The sequence below is a fragment of the Heptranchias perlo genome, chromosome 35 (genome assembly GCF_035084215.1).
Source record: "Heptranchias perlo isolate sHepPer1 chromosome 35, sHepPer1.hap1, whole genome shotgun sequence".
NCBI lineage: Eukaryota > Metazoa > Chordata > Chondrichthyes > Hexanchiformes > Hexanchidae > Heptranchias > Heptranchias perlo.
The window spans coordinates 29,585,815-29,608,077 of NC_090359.1; the positions used below are offsets into that span (position 1 = coordinate 29,585,815).

General features: G+C 44.9%; 2 non-coding genes across 2 annotated transcripts; one reads left to right on the plus strand and one right to left on the minus strand.

The window, feature by feature from the left end:
- Positions 1–20,449: 20,449 nt before the first annotated feature.
- Positions 20,450–20,531, minus strand: trnal-uag (transfer RNA leucine (anticodon UAG)). The gene has a single exon. It is a non-coding gene; the product is annotated as a tRNA-Leu (tRNA).
- Positions 20,532–21,669: 1,138 nt separating this feature from the next.
- On the plus strand, positions 21,670–21,751 carry trnas-gcu (transfer RNA serine (anticodon GCU)). Its single transcript has one exon. It is a non-coding gene; the product is annotated as a tRNA-Ser (tRNA).
- Positions 21,752–22,263: the final 512 nt, after the last annotated feature.

The following is a 22,263-nucleotide window of genomic DNA, read 5'->3' on the forward strand; positions in this document are numbered from 1 at the left end:
TCCCTTTTGAAGGTCATGATTGAATCTGCCTCCACCACCCCCTCAGGCAGTGCATTCCAGATCCTAACCATTCACTGTGTAAAAAAGTTTTTCCTCATGTCACCTTTGGTTCTTTTGCCAATCACCTTAAATCTGTGTCCTCTAGTCCTTGACCCTTCTGCCAATGGGAACAGTTTCTCTCTGTCTACTCCCCTCATGATTTTGAATACCTCCATCAAATCTCCTCGCAACCATCTCTGTTCCAAGGATAACAACCCCAGCTTCTCCAGTCTATCCAGGTAACTAAAGTCCCTCATCCCTGGAATCATTCTAGTAAATCTCTTCTGCACCCTTTCTAAGGCCTTCACATCTTTCCTGAATTGCGGTGCCCAGAACTGGACACAACACTCCAGTTGTGGTCGAACCAGTGTTTTATAAAGGTTCATCATGACTTCCTTGCTTTTGTACTCTATGCCTTTTATAAAGCCCAGGATCCCGTATGCTTTTTTAACCACTTTCGCAACCTGCCCTGCCACTTTCAATGATTTGTGCACATATACCCCCAGATCTCTTTGTTCCTCTACCGCTTTTAGAGTTGTACCCTCTAGTTTATATCGCCTAGCCTCGTTCTTCCTACTATGTGGAGCATAAACACTGGCATAGACCAGTTGGGCCGAATGGCCTGTTTCTGTGCTGCACATTCTATGTAATTCTATGTAAACCTCAAATGCAGAAACTCTAATGCATGAGTGGGGCATTTTTATTTGCCACAACCAATCTTTGTGGCCTTTCCGAGTGACCCTTCTGAGTGAAGTTGCCAACTTCGGTGTCAGTTAGTGTGACGATCAGAGGCATGATTCCAGAATGCCTCCCTGGTGCCAGGGTCAAGGATGTCACTGAGTGGCTGCAGAATATTCTGAGGGGGGAGGGTGAACAGCCAGAGGTTGTGATCCCCAAAACGGTACCAATGACATGGGTAGAAAGGGTGATGAGGTCCTGCAGGCAGATTTTAAGGGAGCTAGGAAAGAGATAAAGAAGCAGGACCTCAAAAGGTAGTAATCTCCGGATATAGGACTATATCCTATAGGACTAGGAGGATAGAGCAGATGAATGTGTGGCTGGAGAGATGTTGAAGGAGGGAGGGATTTAGATTCCTGGGGCATTAGGACCGGTTCCAGGGGAGGTGGGACCTGCACAGGCCGGACGGGTTGCACCTCAACAGGGCCGGGACCAATATCCTCACGGGGAGTTTAGCTAGTGCTTCTGGGAAGGGTTTAAAATAGCTTGGCAGGGGGATGGGAACATGAGTGCAGATTCAGAAGGAAATGGAAGGCAGAGAATTAGTAAGCGAGTTTGGAAGACAGAGGAAACAAAGGAGTTTGGCAGTGCTTAATGATATATACCTCAATGCAAGGAGTATAAATGAATAAGGCAGATGAGCTGAGGGCACAGACAGACATGTGGAAGTATTGATATCATAACTATTACAGAAACATGGCTTAAAGAGGGGCAGGAATGGCAGCTCAACATTCCTGGTTACAGAGTTTTCAGACGAGATAGAGAGGGTGATAAAAAAAAGGAGGGGGTGTCAATATTGGTTAAAGAAACAATTACAGCTGTGAGGAGGGATGATATGTTAGAAGGCTCATCAAATGAGGCCATATGGGAACAAAAAAGGGGCAATCACATTGCTGGGAATGTTCTATAGACCCCCAGTCAGAGGGAGATAGAGGAGCAAATATGGAGGCAAATTTCTGAGAAGTGCAAAAACAATAGAGCAGTAATAGTCGGGGATTTCAACTACCCGAATATTAACTGGGATAAAATCAGTGTAAAGGGTATAGAGGGAGCAGAATTCTTAAAATGCATTCAGGAGAACTTTTTTAGCCAGTAAGCAGCGAGCCCAACAAGAGAGGGGGCAGTTCTGGATTTGGTTTTAGGGAATGAAGCTGGGCAGGTGGGAGGAGTATCAGTGAAAGAGCAGTTTGGTGATAGTGATCATAATTCAGTTAGATTTAGCATAGTTATGGAAAAGGACAAAGATAGACAAGGAGTAATAGTTCTCAACTGGAGAAAGGCCAATTTTACTAAGTTGCGATGTGATTTGCAAAAATGGACTGGAAGCAGCTAATTGAAGGCAAATCAGTGTCAGAGCAGTGGGAGGCATTCAATGAGGAGACAGTGAGGGTTCAGAGCAAATATGTTCCCACAAAGAAAAAGGGTGGGACTGTCAAATCTAGAGCCCCCAGATGTCAAGGAGCATACAGGGTAGGATAAGGCAAAAAAGGGAAGCTTATGTCACGTGCCAAGAGCTCCATACTGCAGAAAGCCGAGAGGAGTATAGAAAGTGCAGGGGTGAAATTACAAAAAGAGGTTAGGAAAGCAAAGAGAGGGCATGAAAAAATACTGGCAATGTAAAATCAAGAAAACTCAAAAATGTTTTATAAATACATAAAGAGCACGATGATAACTAAGGAAAGAGTAGGGCCTATTAGAGACCAAAGAAGTAACCTATGTGTGGAGGTGAAAGATGTGGGTCTGGTTCTTAATGAATACTTTGCCTCGGTCTTCACAAAAGGAGGGGGGCGATGCAGAGATTGTGGTTAAGGATGAATGTGAAATATTGGATGGGATAAACAGTGAAGGAGGAAGTATTAAGGGGTTTAGCATCTTTGAAAGTAGATAAATCCCCAGGTCCGGATGAAATGTATCCCAGGCTGTTAAAAGAAGCAAGGGAGGAAATAGCGGAGGCTCTGACCAACATTTTCCAATCCTCCCTGGATACAGCCATGGTGCCAAAGCATTGGAGGAATGGAGGATTGCTAACATTGTATCATTATTTAAAAAGGGAGAAAGAGATAGACCAAGTAATACAGGCCAGTCAGCCTAACCTCGGTGGTGGGCAAATTATTGGAAAAAATTCTGAGGGACAGTATTAATAGTCATTTAGAAAGGCACGGATTAATCAAAGACAGTCAGCATTGATTTGTTAAGGGAAGGTCGTGTCTGACTAACTTGATTGAATTTTTTGAGGAGACAACAAGGAGGGTCGTTGAGGGTAGCTCGTTTGATGTAGTCTACATGGATTTTAGCAAGGCTTTTGACAAGGTCCCACGTGGCAGACTGGTCAGAAAAGTAAAAGCCCATGGGATCCAAGGAAAAGAGGCAAATTGGATCCGAAATTGGCTCAGTGGCAGGAAGCAAAGGTAATGGTTGACGTGTGTTTTTATGACTGGGTGGCTGTTTCCAGTGGGGTCCCGCAGAGCTCAGTACTCGGTCCCTTGCTTTTTGGAGTATATATATCAATGATTTGGACTTAAATGTAGGGGGTATGATTAAGAAGTTTGCAGATGATACTAAAATTGTCCGTGTGGTTGATAGAGAGGAGGAAAGCTGTAGACTGCAGGAAGATATCAATGGACTGGTCAGGTGGGCAGAAAAGTGGCAAATGGAATTCAATCTGGCAAAGTGTGAGGTAATGCATTTGGGGAGGGCAAACAAGGCAAGGGAGTACACAATAAATAGGAGGATACTGAGAGGTGTAGAGGAACAGAGGGACCTTCGAGTGCATGTCCACAGATCCCTGAAAGTAGCAGGACAGGTAGATAAGGTGGTTAAAAAGGCATATGAGATACTTTCTTTTATTAGCCGAGGCGTAGAATATAAGAGCAGGGAGGTTATGCTGGAACTGTATAAAACACTAGTTAGGCCACAGCTAGACTACTGCGAAATGTTCTGGTCACCACATTACAGGAAAGATGTGATTGCACTAGAGCGGATACAGAGGAGATTTACGAGGATGTTGCCAGGACTGGAGAATTTTAAGCTATGAGGAAAGATTGGATAGGCTGGGGTTGCTTTCTTTGGAACAGAGGAGACTGAGGGGTGATTTAATTGAGGTGTATAAAACTATGAGGGGCCCAGATCGAGTGGATAGGGAGGACCTATTTTCCTTAGCAGGGGGGTCAGTGATCAGGGGGCATAGATTTAAGGTAATTGGTAGAAGGATTAGAGGGGAGCTGAGGAGATTTTTTTTCACCCAGAGGGTGGTGGGGGTCTGGAACTCGCTGCCTGAAAGGGTGGTAGAGGCAGAAACCCTCAACTCATTTAAAAAGTACTTGGATGAGCACCTGAAATGACCTAATCTACAGGGCTATGGACCAAGAGCTGGAAAGTGGGATTAGGGAAGGTAGCTCTTTCTTGGCTGGCACAGACACGATGGGCCAAATGGCCTTATTCTGTGCCATAAATGTCTATTATTCCATGATAAGAGCCAAAGATTTACATCCTCCGGGAGCTGGGCTGATGCTTCCTTAGATTCATTTCCCGTGGAAGCCTCAGCGCTAATAGAGAGGAGCCTTCCATCCACTTTCCAGCCCTAGATTCAAGTCCAGGTCCAGAGACAACGGGCTCGGTTTTCAAATGAAAGTCCGGGTGCATTGGGGGCCGGGCCAGCGAAAATCGGTAAAATCCGGAACGGGTAAGGAACCTGGCTCCAACCTGCCCACTTCCACGTCTCACACAAACACATCTGTCCGTACGCAGGGTTCTGGAATCCAGAAATCCCGCCGGCAATTAAAGCTGGCAGGATGATATTTAAAGAAGCAAATGTACCTCCTTGAGGTACTTAAGATATTTTATTTCTTACATATTAGGTAGTTAAAATGATTTTCAACTTACCTGGGCGGCTTTCCCACGGCTTCCAATTCAGGCCTGGTGAAACCAGGGCTGGATCAGGCAAAAATAAACTAAATAAATTAAATAAAATAACATTTCACAAAGTTAAAAAATAAATAAACCACCTTTCAAACGATCTCACCTGCGCCCCCCTGACCTGACATCGGATGTCTCACCCCCCGATGTGTCCCTCTCCGACGTCTCCCCCACCCCGATGATGTCTGATGTTCCCCCCCATTTTTGTCCCCCCCTCCAATCTTTGTGACACCCCTCCCCCCCTTTCCAGCCCCAGATGACGTCTCTCTCCCTTTCTTTCTTTCTTTCTCCCTCCCCTCGTGTTGCGGTTCCCAGGCGCAAAACCCGGAAACAATGGACATCAATTACCTCGCGATTACATGGGGAAAGGTAAGATTTTATTATCCGGGTTTGCCGCGCACCCATTGACCCCCCACTCCACCCCACCCCTGGCTGCCATCCTGCCACCATTTGAAAATTGAGCCCCATGTGTTAGTCCCAGGGCACCACCCAGTACCTTAATCTAGTCCCAGGGCACCACCCAGTACCTTAATCTAGTCCCAGGGCACCACCCAGTACCTTAGTCTCGTCCCAGGGCACTCCCTCCAAGGGAGTATATCCTCCCTAAGGTGCAGTGCCCAGAACTGAACACAGTACTCGAGGTGTGGTCAAACCAGGGCTTTGTATAGTTGTAGTTGGAAATATCAGCACCTGATCTCCAGGAGCCAAATACGTATACCGTTATTTGCACACGGTTACTGTGACCAAATTTTTATAGCCTAGTCCCAGGCCACCACCCAGTACTTTAGCCTCGCCCCAAGGCACCATCCAACACCTTAGCCTCGTCCCAGGCCACCACCCAACACCTTAGCCTCGTCCCAGGCCACCACTCAACACCTTAGCCTCGTCCCAGGCCACCACCCAACACCTTAGCCTCGTCCCAGGCCACCACCCAACACCTTAGCCTCGTCCCAGGGCACCACCCAACACCTTAGCCTCGTCCCAGGGCACCACCCAACACCTTAGCCTCGTCCAATGACCATCGCTTGTACATTAAAACCTGCGGTTGAAAGCAGACTGGGAACTGAAGTATTATACCAAATCCCCTCTTCGACTCATCATGTAGTTCCTCTCCCGTTAAGTCACAAATAGGAATGTTGGATTATAAATGGTGCCAATATTGTGAGAGAAGATTCCCCTGCAGAATATTAGCTCCCAGCCTGCCTCATGCAGGGCTTAAAGCATAAAATAGTAACAAGAGGTAATCGAGAGGCCCCAGGAAAGGTGCAGATATCTTCCAGTTGGAATATGGCGTGATTCAGCAGACTGTCAAATGATAGAATGTTACAGCACAGTAAGAGGCCATTTGGTCCATCGAATCTGTGCTAGTGTTTCCCTCTATCAGCCAAACACTCTAGTCCCACTCTCCTCCTCGTTTTTCATTCTCTAACGTTCCTCTTTCAAGCAGCCATCTAATTTTTTAAAAAATAATTTATGGACCCACTTCAGAAACCCACAGTCTAACCAACCACTGCATAAAGTGTTTCCCTAAACACCTTGTAATTCTTTTTAATGATTTGATTAATTCCCTTTCATTTGAATCTCGCCAACCAGTGAAAACAATCTGTCATTATTTACCTTGTTAACCCTTTATTATTTTGAACACCTCTATCAGGTCATCCCTTAATCTTCTCAGGTTTAGAAAAAAAACTATTTCTGAAGTCTGCTTATAACAGTAACCCCTCACTTTTGGTAACATCCCAGTGAATGTACACTATCCCATCCCATCACTTTAATATCCTTCCTGTAATAGGATGCCCACAACTGCACACAATACTCCAGCTATGGCCTATCTAAGCTTCTGTACAAGTTCAACATCACCTCCTTGTTTTTGTATCCTATGCCCCCAAGGATTATTCTGGCCTTATCTCACTGCACTGCCACTTTTAATGAGTTGTGTGTCTGCAAACCAAGGACCCTTTGCTCAATTCCATTTAAAATCTCACCACTTATGTTATATTTCCTTCTGCTATTCTTCCTTTAAAATGTACTCCTGTATATTGTTCTACATTGAAACCACATCAGCCCATCCCATATCTATGTTCTCCTGTAATCTTTCACAATCCTTGCCACAATCTTACATAACCGCAATTTGATGTTATCAACACATTTCCAAATTGTTTGTCAATTCCCAAGTCATTTCTGTACACAGAACATAGAGCGGCCCCAACAGAGGGGATTTCCACCAAACTTCTATCGAAGTAACGGCAAACGAGTGGGAGAACCCTTGCTGAAATTTAGCTCCTGAGAATCACTAACAGTCATGGGCATGTCTAGTATTGAATTGAATAGATGGGGAGAGGAAGAGCAGTGCCGGTTTAGCGATTTTGAACAAGATGAAAATGCCTGGAAGCTGCCTCAAGTTAAGGGGAAACACTTTCACTTTACTGCACACAACTTACAATATTAAAACAGTTGGGTTCGCTGAAGATATTTTACTGTCATTTTGAGGATGTCCGCTTTCTCCATTCAAGAATATTTTGCGTTCTGGTGGAAAAATGAAAAATGATAACAATTCATGCTATAAAAATTTGGTCACAGTAACCGTGTGCAAATTTGGTTCCCGGAGATCAGGTGCAGATATTTCCAACTGCAACTATACAAAGCCCTGGTTGGACCACACCACGAGTACTGTGTTCAGTTCTGGGCACCGCACCTTAGGAAGGATATACTGGCCTTGGAGGGAGTGCAGCGTAGCTTTACCAGAATGATACCTGGACTCCAAGGGTTAAATTACAAGGAGAGATTTCACAAACTAGGGTTGTATTTCCTGGAATTTAGAAGATTAAAGGGTGATTTGATCGTAGTTTTTGAGATATTAAGGGGAACGGCTAGGGTGGATAGAGAGAAACTATTTCTGCTGGTTGGAGAGTCTAGGACTAGGGGTCATAGCCTAAAAATTAGAGCCAGGACTTTCAGGAGTGAAGTTAGGAAACACTTCGACAAAGGGTGGGAGAAGTTTGGAACTCTCTTCCGCAAATGGCACTTCATGCTAGCTCAATTGTTAACTTTAAATCTGAGATTGATAGATTTTTGTTAACCAAAGGTATTAAGGGATATGGGGCTAAGGCGGGTTTATGGAGGTAGGGCACAGATCAGCCATGAGCTCATTGAATGGCGGAACAGGCTCGAGGGGCTAAATGTCCTTCTCCTGTTCCTATGTTCTTAACTGTGCGCAGTTCTGACCCTTTTCATATTGAGATATCCAGCGAAGGACTGACGCCCAGAGAGGAACACACGATCAGTGTTGAAAAGAATATTAAGGAAACCGCGCTACATCAGAAGTTCTGGTTTTAAAACCCTGTAGATTGAGCAGGAAGGGATGTTGAAAACGGGGGAAAGGCGTGAGGTGGTGTTAACATTGGAGGTACTTTGCAGTCATTAGAGAAATCATTATTTATTTATTTCAGTGGTTTAAAGCGGAACTGGCTCCTACTTGTGATGTCACCACCTATAGGTAGCCGTGCGAGATATCTGGGGCAAGGTCAGTTTCTGCAGGAAACCAAACAGATTCTGTGGGAAATCTGTTCAAGGCTGGGAACCAGATCAATGTCAATATAATAATATTTAAAAATACCTCAGCAATCTATAATGAGAGTGGAGTGAAGAATCAGGATGAGGGATTGTCCGCCATCGCATCCCCTGTTATTGACCCAATGCCGCTCAAAGTATTTCAATGGATCCACAGCGTTTTGTTGTAATCAGGGAGAATATTATTTAATGAAGTCACTGACATTAAATCAGATTTGGGAGTACGAGGATATTTGCCCGATACAATTATTTTCTTGCCTCTTGTTTAGACTGGTCCAGTAGTATCGCCTTAAGTTGCACCAGACTTGCGTTGATCCGAGCCCTCCTGCAGTAGTTGGATTTTTCTGCGATACTTGGGAATGATTAGATGCTGAACCAGCGCTGGTATTCCGCGTTATTAGCAGTGGTTGAGTTAGAAATCCCGCCTTCTGATACCAGAGACTCAGCGCAGCTTCAACTCGGAACTGAAATACCAAAGACCACTTTACCATTCGAGGAAGGTAACCAATAGCAACAGGATGGCCACCATACCAGCCAATGGTCTCGCTGCCCAAATATTATAGTGGAGATGCCGGTGATGGACTGGGGTGGACAATTGTAAACAATTTTACAACAACAAGTTATAGTCCAACGATTTTATTTAAAATCACAAGCTTTCGAAGCTTTCCTCCTTCATCAGGTGAGTGAGTGAAGGAGATAATCTCCGAAAGCTTGTGATTTTCAAATAAAACTGTTGGACTATAACCTGGTGTTGTAAGATTCCTTACAAATGAACAGGTGACGTTTTACCCACAGTGATAGTATTGGGGGGGGGGGGGGGATTCGCCAGATCGAATAGCGCAACTTCGGCGGAAGAGCAGAGGAAACTTCGGGAAAACGGAACAAACTACTTTTTTCCCGGGGTCTCCGTACCTTTTCCGCCTGAATGAAGGCGAACGATCGAGAGAAAATTCACAATCTGTTTAGGTGCAAAATGTGACCAGACTGGCGGTTGATGTAAATGAAGGACTCGCGGGTTAACCGCATTCACATCCCCACAGTTTGTAAAAGTTGTGTCTTTACAGAGTTAAGAATAATCCTAGTTCCGATTTTATGACAACCCCGCGGCAGGAGATGTGAGAAACTATGTCGGTCCCGTCGCCACAAATGATGGAAAAAGTGCGGTTTTGGCCGACGGAAACATGTCATTGGGAAAATGTTCTGATCCCAGTGGGAACATGATCGCCTGGAATTTCCGCGGCGATTCTTCCTTCTCCCGTCGTAACTGCAGTGGGACATTGGCGAAACGCCGTTCCTGCACGGTTTCCGCCGAAGTTACGATATCACCCGCACTCTGTCCATGTGCTCGATAATAACGCTTCAGTTAGGTGAAAAAGAGTGAAATGAGCTCACATTTGGTTCACGGTTACTCACTGGACGTGTCTGGCGTTTAATATCCATTAGGGCGGAAATCAATTGAAAAGCTATTTTCCGTCAGCCTCTATTAAAAAGTTATATTTAACATTTTCCCAGAAACATTAAGAAAAAATAAAATCCCTCCACGATTTTACGTTGACGTTAAAATGAGTCAAAACACCACATTGCGTCTGCGCTTCTCACAAAAGGAGCATCGGAATTCACTTATAAATGTTAAAACCAATCGGAATTAATGTGACTGATTTGTCTTTCTGTAAATATAACAAATGTTTGCTTTTCTCTTTTTGAAGATAAATCTCTGTCATTATCACTGTCTGTCTCTTTTCATCTCTCTCACTGCCTCTCTCTCACCGTCTCCCCTTTCGCTTTCCCACTCTTTCAATGTTTCTCCCCTCTCTCTCATTGTCTATCACCCCCACTCTCTCTCTCTGCTTGTCTGTCTCTCTCCCACCCTCTCTCATTGTCTCCCCTTCTCTCTCCCACACACTTTCTCTCTCTGTCCATCTCCCACTCTCTCAGTCTATCTCCCACTCTCTATCTCCATCTCTCACTGCCTCTCTCTATCTATCTCTCTCCCAACCTCTCTCGTTGTCTCCCCTTCTCTCTCCCACACACTTTCTCTCACTAACTATCTCCCACTCCCTCTCTGTATCTCTCCGCCCCTCCCTCGCTCTCTCACTGTCTCCCGCTCCCTCTCTCTCTCACTGTCTCCCCCTCTCTCTGACTCCCACTCTCAGTCTATTTCCCACTCTCTCTCACTGTCTATCTCCCCCTCTCCGTCACTGTCTATCTCCCCTCTCTCTCACTGTCTATCTCGCACTCTCTCTGACTGTCTATCTCCCTGAGTGTGTGTGTGTCTCTCTCTCACTGTCTCCCCCTCTATCTGACTCCCACTCTCAGTCTATCTCCCCCTCTCTCTCCCTGTCTATCTCCCCCTCTCTCTGACTGTCTATCTCCCCCTCTCTCTCATTGTCTATCTCCCTGAGTGTGTGTGTGTGTGTGTCTCTCTCACTGTCTCCCCCTCTCTCTGACTCCCACTCTCAGTCTATTTCCCACTCTCTCTCACTGTCTATCTCCCCCTCTCTCTCACTGTCTATCTCCCCCTCTCTCTGACTGTCTATCTCCCCCTCTCTCACTGTCTATCTCCCCCTCTCTCACTGTCTATCTCTGCCTCTCTCTCACTGTCTATCTCCCCCTCTCTCTGACAGTCTATCTCCCCCTCTCTCTGACTGTCTATCTCCCTGAGTGTGTGTCTCTCTCTCACTGTCTCCCCCTCTATCTGACTCCGACTCTCAGTCTATTTCCCACTCTCTCTCACTGTCTATCGCCCCCTCTCTCTCCCTGTCTATCTCCCCCTCTCTCTCCCTGTCTATCTCCCCCTCTCTCTGACTGTCTATCTCCCTGAGTGTGTGTGTGTCTCTCTCTCACTGTCTCCCCCTCTCTCTGACTCCCCCTCTCTCTCACTGTCTATCTCCCCCTCTCTCTCACTGTCTATCTCCCTGAGTGTGTGTCTCTCTCTCTCTCACTGTCTCCCCCTCTCTCTGACTCCCCCTCTCTCTCACTGTCTATCTCCCCCTCCATCTCACTGTCTATCTCCCCCTCTCTCTGACTGTCTATCTCGCACTCTCTCACTGTCTGTCTCCCCCTCTCTCTGACTGTCTATCTCGCACTCTCTCACTGTCTATCTCCCTGAGTGTGTCTCCCTCTCTCACACACTGTCTCCCCCTCTCTCTGACTCCCCCTCTCTCTCACTGTCTATCTCCCCCTCTCTCTCACTGTCTATCTCCCCCTCTCTCTGACTGTCTATCTCGCACTCTCTCACTGTCTGTCTCCCCCTCTCTCTGACTGTCTATCTCGCACTCTCTCACTGTCTATCTCCCTGAGTGTGTCTCCTTCTCTCTCACACTGTCTCCCCCTCTCTCTGACTCCCCCTCTCTCTCACTGTCTATCTCCCCCTCTCTCTCACTGTCTATCTCCCCCTCTCTCTGACTGTCTATCTCCCCCTCTCTCCCACTGTCTATCTCCCCCTCTCTCTGACTGTCTATCTCCCCCTCTCTCTGACTGTCTATCTCCCTGAGTGTGTGTGTGTCTCTCTCTCTCCCTGTCTCCCCCTCTCTCTGACTCCCACTCTCAGTCTATCTCCCCCTCTCTCCCACTGTCTATCTCCCCCTCTCTCTGACTGTCTATCTCCCCCTCTCTCTCACTGTCTATCTCCCTGAGTGTGTGTGTCTCTCTCTCTCTCCCTGTCTCCCCCTCTCTCTGACTCCCACTCTCAGTCTATCTCCCCCTCTCTCTCACTGTCTATCTCCCCCTCTCCCTCCCTGTCTATCTCCCCCTCTCTCTCACTGTCTATCTCCCCCTCTCCCTCCCTGTCTATCTCCCCCTCTATCTGACTCCCACTCTCAGTCTATCTCCTCCTCTCTCTCACTGTCTATCTCCCCCTCTCTCTCACTGTCTATCTCCCTGAGTGTGTCTCTCTCTATCACTGTCTCCCCCTCTATCTGACTCCCACTCTCAGTCTATTTCCCACTCTCTCTCCCTGTCTATCTCCCTGAGTGTGTCTCTCTCTCACTGTCTATCTCCCTGAGTGTGTGTGTGTCTCTCTCTCACACACTCCCTCTCTCTGACTCCCACTCTCAGTCTATTTCCCACTCTCTCTCCCTGTCTATCTCCCTGAGTGTGTCTCTCTCTCACTGTCTATCTCCCTGAGTGTGTGTGTGTCTCTCTCTCACACACTCCCTCTCTCTGACTCCCACTCTCAGTCTATTTCCCACTCTCTCTCCCTGTCTATCTCCCCCTCTCTCTCACTGTCTATCTCCCCCTCTCCCTCCCTGTCTATCTCCCCCTCTATCTGACTCCCACTCTCAGTCTATCTCCTCCTCTCTCTCACTGTCTATCTCCTCCTCTCTCTCACTGTCTATCTCCCTCTCTCTCTCACTGTCTCCCCCTCTATCTGACTCCCACTCTCAGTCTATTTCCCACTCTCTCTCCCTGTCTATCTCCCTGAGTGTGTCTCTCTCTCACTGTCTATCTCCCTGAGTGTGTGTGTCTCTCTCTCACACACTCCCTCTCTCTGACTCCCACTCTCAGTCTATTTCCCACTCTCTCTCCCTGTCTACCCCCCCCTCTCTCTCACACACTCCCTCTCTCTGAGTTATGGGGAAAGGACTATGCATCGTCACTGAGCCGAGTGTTTCTTCTGAAAGCGATACTGGCCCACCGGGCCGAGTGAGCTCGGGTGCCGCGAATCCTGTGAGCCTGTGGGTCAGCCTCTCGCCCTTCGCTGCCTGCTCCTCACTTTCTCGCACACACGCGGTTTTTTTTAATTTTGTGATGTTAGGCCCCCCTTTTATAAGGGGAGGGGGGTTAGGGTGTGTTTATGTGCAAAAATCCCAAAGAAAAACCAAAACAAGTTCAAATCATAATTTTATTATTCTTGTCCAGGATGCACACACACGTTTTGCTTTTCGATTTAATTAAATCCAAACATTATAAATCTGTCCTATTGGACCCAGAGAGGGTCTCGCTACCACCCCCCACCCTCGATAGTGCCTGTATCCTGGTTACAAAGCCTAACACGGGGTTCTGTGTTGGGGCTAAGGCGGAGTCCGAGACTTTGCCTTTAGTCAGGGATTAACCGCAACGGATGAGTCGGCAAATACCCAGAATCGGATTAAGAATGTTCCTTTAACTTTATTGCTTTCCCGAGTTCTCACAAAAGGAGCAGCGGAGCTCACTTTTCTCGTCTCTGGCCGCCAGGGCCCATCGGAAACCTCTTATTTCAAAGGGATTAGATTTTAATTGAAAGCGTTTAATCTCAGTTTACAACCGATTTGACCTCAGCTGTTCAGAGAAGCATTTCAGTTTAAACAAGAGCTTTTATTTTTCAAAAGAATATATTACAACTTGCGCAAATATGTTACTTTAAAGTGTGAATTTTCCAAGTTTAAAATAATACGTAGATCGAAGACTTTTAGATCCTTAATATCGATCAAATTAAGTTTAAAAAATACCCGAATCTGCTTTCGTCAGATCCGAAATTGCTTCGTTCGTTTAAATGTTCCTGTTTAAATGATTCCAGATCTATTTTGATGCTTGTTTGTGTTCCAATCCTCTCCCCACCCAGTCTCTGGGCAAAAGTTAAACTGGTTTGATCATAATTATACTGATTCTAAAATCCCAATTTAAAATATAATCGAAATGCACATGAATTTCAAAATTATGAGGGTTTTGAGAGAGTAAATAATGAGAAACTGTTTCCAGTGGCAGGAGGGTCGGTAACCAGAGGACACAGATTTAAGGGAATTGGCAAAAGAGCCAGAGGGGAGATGAGAATTTCTTTTAGGCAGCGAGTTGTTCTGATCTGCAATTCACTGCCTGAAAGGGCGGTGGAAGCAGATTCAATAATAACTTTCAAAATGGGAATTGGATAAATGTTTGAAAAGGAAAAATTTGCAGGCCTATGGGGAAAGGGCAGGGGAATGGGACTAATTGGATAGCTCTTTCAACGAGCCAGCACAGGCTCGAGGGACCGAATGACCTACTCCTGCTCCTATTTCTTATGTTCTCTCTCTCTGCTACTCTCTCTCTCCACCTCTCTCCCTGCTTCTCTCTGCCTCTCTCTCCATCTCTTGCTCTGCTTCTATCTCTCTCTGCCTCTTTCTCTGCTTCTCCCTTGCTCTCTGTCTCGCTCTCCCTGTTTCTCTTTCTCTGCTTATCTCTCTCTCTGCTTCTCTCTGCTTCTCTCTCACTCTCTCTGCCTCTCTCTGCTTCTGCCTCTCTCCGCTTCTCTCTCTCTCCGCCTCTCTCTCTTTCTGCTTCTCCCTCTCTGCTTCGTTCTCTTTTTCTGCTTCTCTCTCCCTCTCTCTGACTGTCTTGTTTGTTTGTCTGTGATTTTGTCTACCACATTGTATTTCTTCCTCTGTGTCTTTTCGTCTCTTGCTTTCTGTCTGTCTTCCCCGTGTTTTTAACTTTTATCCTCATATTTTTCCATTTTCTCTTTTCCCGTCTTTCCCTTTTCTTGAAATCTCCTCTTTTCTCTCCCATCATTGATTTTCTTGATCTCCCATCTTTATTTCACATCTTTTTATAGTTCATTTCCCGCCCCCTGTTACTATCCATGTCACTCACGTACCCATCATGAGGTACCCATAGCAACGGGAAGGCGCGTGGGTGAGACTTGCTCTGGGTCTGACATTAAACACTTTGGATCCCGATGAATAGCCAAGTAATGAGATTTGTTGCTGCACATTTTCTGGCAGGCATTAATCACTTGTCACAAGGGCACGATGAGCTTTTCATTTTACAATCATGAGCTGCTTCAAGGGGTTCCCTGATCCCGGTCCCCGTCAAGACCTCTTTTAGAAAGAGGGAAAGGAGATTAGTTATAAATTGAAACCGCTTACAACCGATTTAGACCCCATTCCCCCAACCATGTAAGAGTTTTAAAAGATTAGAGAGCAAATTAAACCAGTTTTTTGTAAGATTTAAGCTTTGACGGCACTTCCGTTTAAACAGAGGGCATCAAGGTTTAATAGGAGGAAGGGGATAGAGTCAAAAATAGCAGCAACATTCAGAACACGGTGCAGTCACATCCCAAAACTGCGGCATTAAATCATCACCCGTGCAGAATGATCTGGGCTCCTCTCTCAGGGTTTTCTTCTTCTCACTTTGAATGTTCCAAATTGAGAAACCGAAGTGGAGGCACAATGTCAGATAAACCAAGAGAAAATGGTTAGACGATCTAGCTAGATTTTTTTTAAGTTTGTAGGCTGCAGGAGGGAGAGGAGAGCAGGGGCCTATTGAGCTTTGGTCTGGGCACAGTGATGATCCAGGGAGAGGAACAGCGTAAGACGAAGTGAGGATAGGTTCGAGAAGGAGAACACGGCAGTATCACTACAATAGAGAAAATAATAATGGCCTTGAATGTTGGTCTTATGGGCGTTATGCGGGGATGTGACTGTATTTAAAAGATTTGGATCTTTCGGACAGTATTCTTTATTGACGGCTAACGCTAAACTCTGCTCACTATCTATTTCTAAAATAATGCCATGTCACAGGCACGATGGGCCGAACGGCCTCCGTCTGTGCTGCATCATTCTATGCCTTATATTTTAAGTTATCATCATAGGATCATAGAATGATACAGCACAGAAGGAGGCCAGTCGGCCCACCATATCTGTGCTGGTTCTTTGAAAGGGCTATCCAATTAATCCCACTCCCCCTACTCTTTCCCCACAACCCAGCAATTTTTTCTCCTTCAAGTATTTATCCAATTCCCTTTTGAAAGTTATTATTGAATCTGCTTCCACCGCCCTTTTAGGCAGCGCATTCCAGATCATAATAACTCCCTGCGTAAATTTTTGTTTCCTCATGTCGCCTCCGATTCTTTTGCTAATTACCTTAAATCTGTGTCCCCTGGTTACTGACCCTTCTGCCACTGGAAACAGTTTAGAGTCATAGAGTCATAGAGTTATACAGCACGGATAGAGGCCCTTCGGCCCATCGTGTCCGCGCCGGCCATCAAGCTCCTTATTAACTCTACCTACACCCTTCATGATTTTGAACACCTCTATCAAATCTTCCCTTAACCTCTCTGCTCTAAGGAGAACAATCCCAGCTTCTCCAGTCTCTCCACGTAACTTAAATCTTTCATCCCTGGTAACATTCCAGTAAATCTCTTCTGCACCGTCTCCAAAGCCTTGAAATCCTTCCTAAAGTGTGGTTCCTAGAATTGGCCACAATATTCCAGCTGGGGCCTAACCCTAACCTTAACTCTAGTTATAGCACCAATGCTTATGCGAGTAATGATTTATCTTGTGCTTTAAAAATATCTTTCTAACTTCTCTTTCCTGCAATTCTCATTAATTATAATCAGCTTTCTCATGGCCACCGAACCTAAGTATTTGTCTTGTGATGCACTAAAATGCTGACATAGAGATTACAACACAGAAACAGGCCATTCGGCCGAACCAGTCCATGTTGATGTTTATTCTCCACACCAACAGTGTCCTAATCCCATGTCTCTGCCCAGGTCCCATGTCCCTTTATCCCCCTTTTCCGTCACCCACCTGTCAGTTTTGTACTTGCTCTCGAGGCAGTACAAAGAAGGTTCACTCGGTTAATCCCGGGGATGAGGGGGTGGACATATGAGGAGAGGTTGAGTAGATTGGGACTCTACTCATTGGAGTTCAGAAGAATGAGAGGCGATCTTATTGAAACATATAAGATTGTGAAGGGGCTTGATTGGGTGGATGCGGTAAGGATGTTCCCAAGGATGGGTGAAACTAGAACTAGGGGGCATAATCTTAGAATAAGGGGCTGCTCTTTCAAAACTGAGATGAGGAGAAACTTCTTCACCCAGAGGGTAGTAGGTCTGTGGAATTTGCTGCCCCAGGAAGCTGTGGAAGCTACATCATTAAATAAATTTAAAACAGAAATCGACAGTTTCCTAGAAGTAAAGGGAATTAGGGGTTACGGGGAGCGGGCAGGAAATTGGACATGAATTTAGATTTGAGGTTAGGATCAGGTCAGCCATGATCTTATTGAATGGCGGAGCAGGCTCGAGGGGCCGATTGGCCTACTCCTGCTCCTATTTCTTATGTTCTAACCTATTAAATGTTGACATGGTCTCTGCTTCAATCACTAACATCAAGATAACTGACACAGGTAGAAATGGGAGCATTAAAAACCAGTGAAGTGGAGATGATTCCTGTAGCTCCTGAGCAGGCCCAAGAAAGAAAGTCAATAAAAGGTGCTGACCACCCTGTCAACATAGTGTTGTGATGGAGGATCTCTCCTGCAAGCACCACAACCCCGAAATGCTAATATACACATTCGGCCCATCGTGCATGTGCCGGCTCTTTGAAAGAGCTATCCAATTAGTCCCACTCCCCCTGGTCTTTCCCTATAGCCCTGCAAAGTTTTCACTTTGGAGTATTTATCCAATTCCTTTTTGAAATTTACTATTGAATCTGCTTCCACCAACCTTTCAGGCAGCGCATTCCAGATTGTGCCATCTTGTTCTGGATTCCTCCACCAGAGGAAATAGTTTCTCCACATCTCCCCGATCAAATCTCCATATCACTTTAAACACCTCAATTAGTTCATCTCTCAATCTTCTAAACTTAAGCCAAGTTTAATGTAACCCTGTATGTCTTAATTTAACCCTTTAAACCCTGGTATCATTCTGGTGAATCTGCCCTGCACCCTTTCCAGGGCCAATAGATCCTTCCTGAGGTTCGTTGCCCAAAACCGAACGCAGTCTCCAGATGAAATCTATACTACTGAAGTGTAGCTTTCTCACTTTTGAATTCCAACCTCGTTGAGATAAAGGCCAACATTCCATTAGCGTTTTTGATTACTTTTTGTACCTGTGCACTGGCTTTTAGAGATTTGTGTACAAGGACACAGAAATCCCTTTGCTCCTCTGCACCCTCTCCAAAGCGATCACATCCTTCCTGTAGTGTGGCAACCAGAACTGCACACAGTACTCCAGCTGTGGCCTAACCAGTGTTTTATACAGCTCCATCATAACCTCCTTGCTCTTATATTCTATGCCTCGGCTAATAAAGGCAAGTATCCCATATGCCTTCTTTACCACCTTATCTACCTGTTCCGCCGCCTTCAGGGATCTGTGAACTTGCACACCAAGATCCCTCTGACCCTCTGTCTTGCCTAGGGTCCTCCCATTCATTGTGTATTCCCTTGCCTTGTTAGTCCCTCCAAAGTGCATCACCTCGCACTTTTCCGGGTTAAATTCCATTTGCCACTGTTCCGCCCATCTGACCAACCCATCTATATTGTCCTGCAGACTGAGGCTATCCTCCTCGCTATTTACCACCCTACCAATTTTTGTATCATCAGCGAACTTACTGATCATACCTTTTACATTCATATCCAAGTCATTAATGTAGACCACAAACAGCAAGGGACCCAGCACCGATCCCTGTGGTACCCCACTGGCCACAGGCTTCCAGTCACAAAAACAACCTTCGACCATCACCCTCTGCCTTCTGCCACTAAGCCAGTTTTGTATCCAAAGTGCCAAGGCACCCTGGATTCCATGGGCTCATACCTTCTTGACCAGTCTCCTGTGGGGGACTTTATCAAAGGCCTTACTGAAATCCATGTATACCACATCCACTGCGTTACCCTCATCCACACGCCTAGTCACCCCCTCAAAAAATTCAATCAAATTAGTCAGACATGATCTTCCCTTGACAAAGCCATGTTGACTATCCCTGATTAATCCTTGCTTCTCCAAATGGAGACTAATTTTGTCCTTCAGAATTTTTTCCAATAATTTTCCTACCACTGATGTTAGGCTCACTGGCCTGTAGTTCCCCGGTTTTTCCCTACTCCCCTTCTTGAATAATGGTATTACATTAGCGGTTCTCCAGTCCTCTGGCACATCCCCTGTGGCCAGAGAGGTTCTGAATATATGTGTCAGAGCCCCCGCAATCTCCTCCTTTGCCTCACACAGTAGCCTGGGATACATTTTGTCCGGGCCTGGGGATTTATCCATTTTTAGGCCTGCTAAAACCGCCAATACCTCCTCCCGCTCGATGTTAATATGTTCGAGTATATCACAGTCCCCCTGCCGTATTTCTATGTCTACATCGTCCTTCTCTACAACATTAAGTTACATTAAGTCTACAGCATAGAAACAGGCCATTTAGCCCAATCTTTTAATGTTAGGGTTTTTAAACTACAGAAGTAATCCAAGAAAATCGATTCCTTTGCTACTTCTCAGTCTCAATCTCCAATAGCCCCTGGTTACCCCGCATAGCCTTATCTAAGATTCTCATCTTGTTAGCATCACATACCTATCTCGTGCCATTTGCTCTTCTAGTCTAAGTTTCATTTGGTTAATATTACACATCATGATACAGACAAAGAAAATCATAATACATTGTACAGAAAACTACAGTGTAATATATTATCAAGAAATCATGGACTTAAAAGATTCCCCAGCTCTTCTTTTACCATTATCTATCTTGTGCATATTCTTGCTAAGTATTATTTTTCCCTAGCCCTCAGTTGTCCCAATTTCATTGTTAACTCAAAGGAACCCAACCCTGAACTTTGAAAATCTAAATTCTATGTCCCTCTTTACTTTAATTTCAATCCCTCTGATAGGTACCAGTGTGTTTAACTGTATCCTGATTGTTTCATTAAAAAGTCGGCTTCTCTATGGAGCATGTGTCAGCGCCTTGATTAAAAAGTTTTCTCACTCTCTTGAGCCACAGTAACCATATCATGTCGTGCTGTTGTCACTTTTCACTTGAAAGAAAACAAATTTCTCTCCTCGTGTCCTGAAAGTGACGATTCCTGCTGGGTTTGATTCATTTTTTGTTGGCTGCCCTCCAGTATCCGTCACCAAAGCGCCATTTTTTTTAGGCAGTGAATGTTGGTGGGCTGTTCTACCATGGGGGGAGTACAGTCAGATCGTATACTCACGCAGAGTCCACAAGTGCTCACTTTCCAGCAGATGTAATTGGATAATCATCAGGAGCAAGAACGCTGGTCCACCCCCGGGACGCTAAGGTTCATTGTAACACTCCAGCCTGACGTCAGCTACTCCGCGTAGATCGGAATTGAACGTTGTAAAGATGTAACTCTTACACCTTAGAAAGCGTTTTTGCTAACTAATTTCAGATATGCTCAGAATTTAAAATATTATAATATTTCTTTAAAAAGCGATACAACTAATACTTTTATATTAAAACAGGTTGGACTTTTAAATATCTTTCTACAGAAAACATCCCATTGGCAGCGGTGGGATTCGAACCCACGCCTCCGAAGAGACTGGAGCCTAAATCCAGCGCCTTAGACCGCTCGGCCACGCTACCGACACAATTCTAAGCGGGACGTTCATATTATTCAGCTTGTGATCCGCTTCAGTTCTGAATTATATTTATCAAAATATGAATGGGACTATTCGGATATTTCGTTGAAAGAGCCGGCACGATGGGCCGAATGGCTTCCATCTGTGCTGTTAGATTCTATGATCCCAATTTATGCTAAAACCATCAGCTTTACTCAGTTATTATTACTTTATGGGTTCCCGTGGTGCTCTATTCGGGGGTCTCTGTGGCGCAATCGGTTAGTGCGTTTGGTTGTTTAACCGTAAAGGTTGGTGGTGTTGAGCTCACCCACAGACGGTTGTTATTAGTACCCCTTTAAAGCGGCCCCATTGACTCTCTTTCTAAGTTTCAATGAAAATTGCTCACTTTTATCTTTTTTCTTCAATGGGATAAATGTGCCAGCCAACACTGATTTGTTAAAGGCAAATTGTGTATGACAAACTTGATTGAGTTTTATGATGAAATAACTTGGAGGGCTGATGAAGGTATTGCAGTTAATATTGTGTATATGGACTTTCAAAAGGTGTTTAATGAAGTGCATAAACACCAGCATAGACCGGTTGGGCCGAATGGCCTGTTTTCGTGCTGTAAAATTCAATGTATTTCTATGATGTAATGATTTTTTTTCCAAAGTGATTTTTTTCATTGATACATTCTGTTACTCGTTTCATATTCGCCAAGCAATAAAGATCCAAAAATAATTTCAGTAAAGTTCCTAGCGAAGTGACCGACCCTCCCACTCCTCCTACATCTAACAACTTGCATTTATACAGCGCCTTTAACATACTAAAACCTCCCAAGGCGTTTACATTTACATTCCACATGCGCACCTACCCACAAACTTTAGTGAAAATATTAGAAAAGTCAACGATACGAGCTCAAGATTATGAGACAATTTGCGAATTGAATCACACTGTGATTATTAAATAATTTGAACAATATTTTAGGCAGATTATACGTCTTATAAGTCTTAGTTGCTCAGAGGACCTCTAGTGACTTAATGACTTAATAACATCTAAAAATTGCATGTCAGACATATTAATTGACCAAAAATAAACTATCATTGTAGCAATCCGCGGAACTGATTAGATACATATAGTTTCATTGAGAGGAATAATTTGGAGACGAGGTGGCCGAGTGGTTAAGGCGATGGACTGCTAATCCATTGTGCTCTGCACGCGTGGGTTCGAATCCCATCCTCGTCGGGTGTCTTAGGTGTCTGTAATTTTTGAGTGCTTTTTAAATATTCAATTTCCTAAACTACAATATCTAAATATTAAAATTAACACAATTACTGAGTGCAACAACCTTAGACGGAATCCCTGATTCCTTTTGGATCGCAACCAAAACCCAGTTATCTACCCTTTCAGATAACCTCTCAACTTGATAATGTTGTTTCTGTTCATTTTAGTCCAGCAAAGATAAATTAAATATGTAAATTTATATATAAATTTTAGATTGAATTTTTTTCTTTAAAATATTCTTTAAAAATTTATGAATGCGTTTAATCTCCGATCGAGGTGTGCTGATTTCTGCCATGGAGCTGACATCCTGACAATGAGTAAAAGGCAGGGTGCAACTGGGGGCATTGTATGACGAGCACAATTTTACGTTGGTGACTGTTTGAGACTTCAAGAAATTGCACTGACGCTGATGATCCAGCTCCTAATAATAATTCATGACTTTGTACATCGGTATTCAGAATGATTAGGGAGAA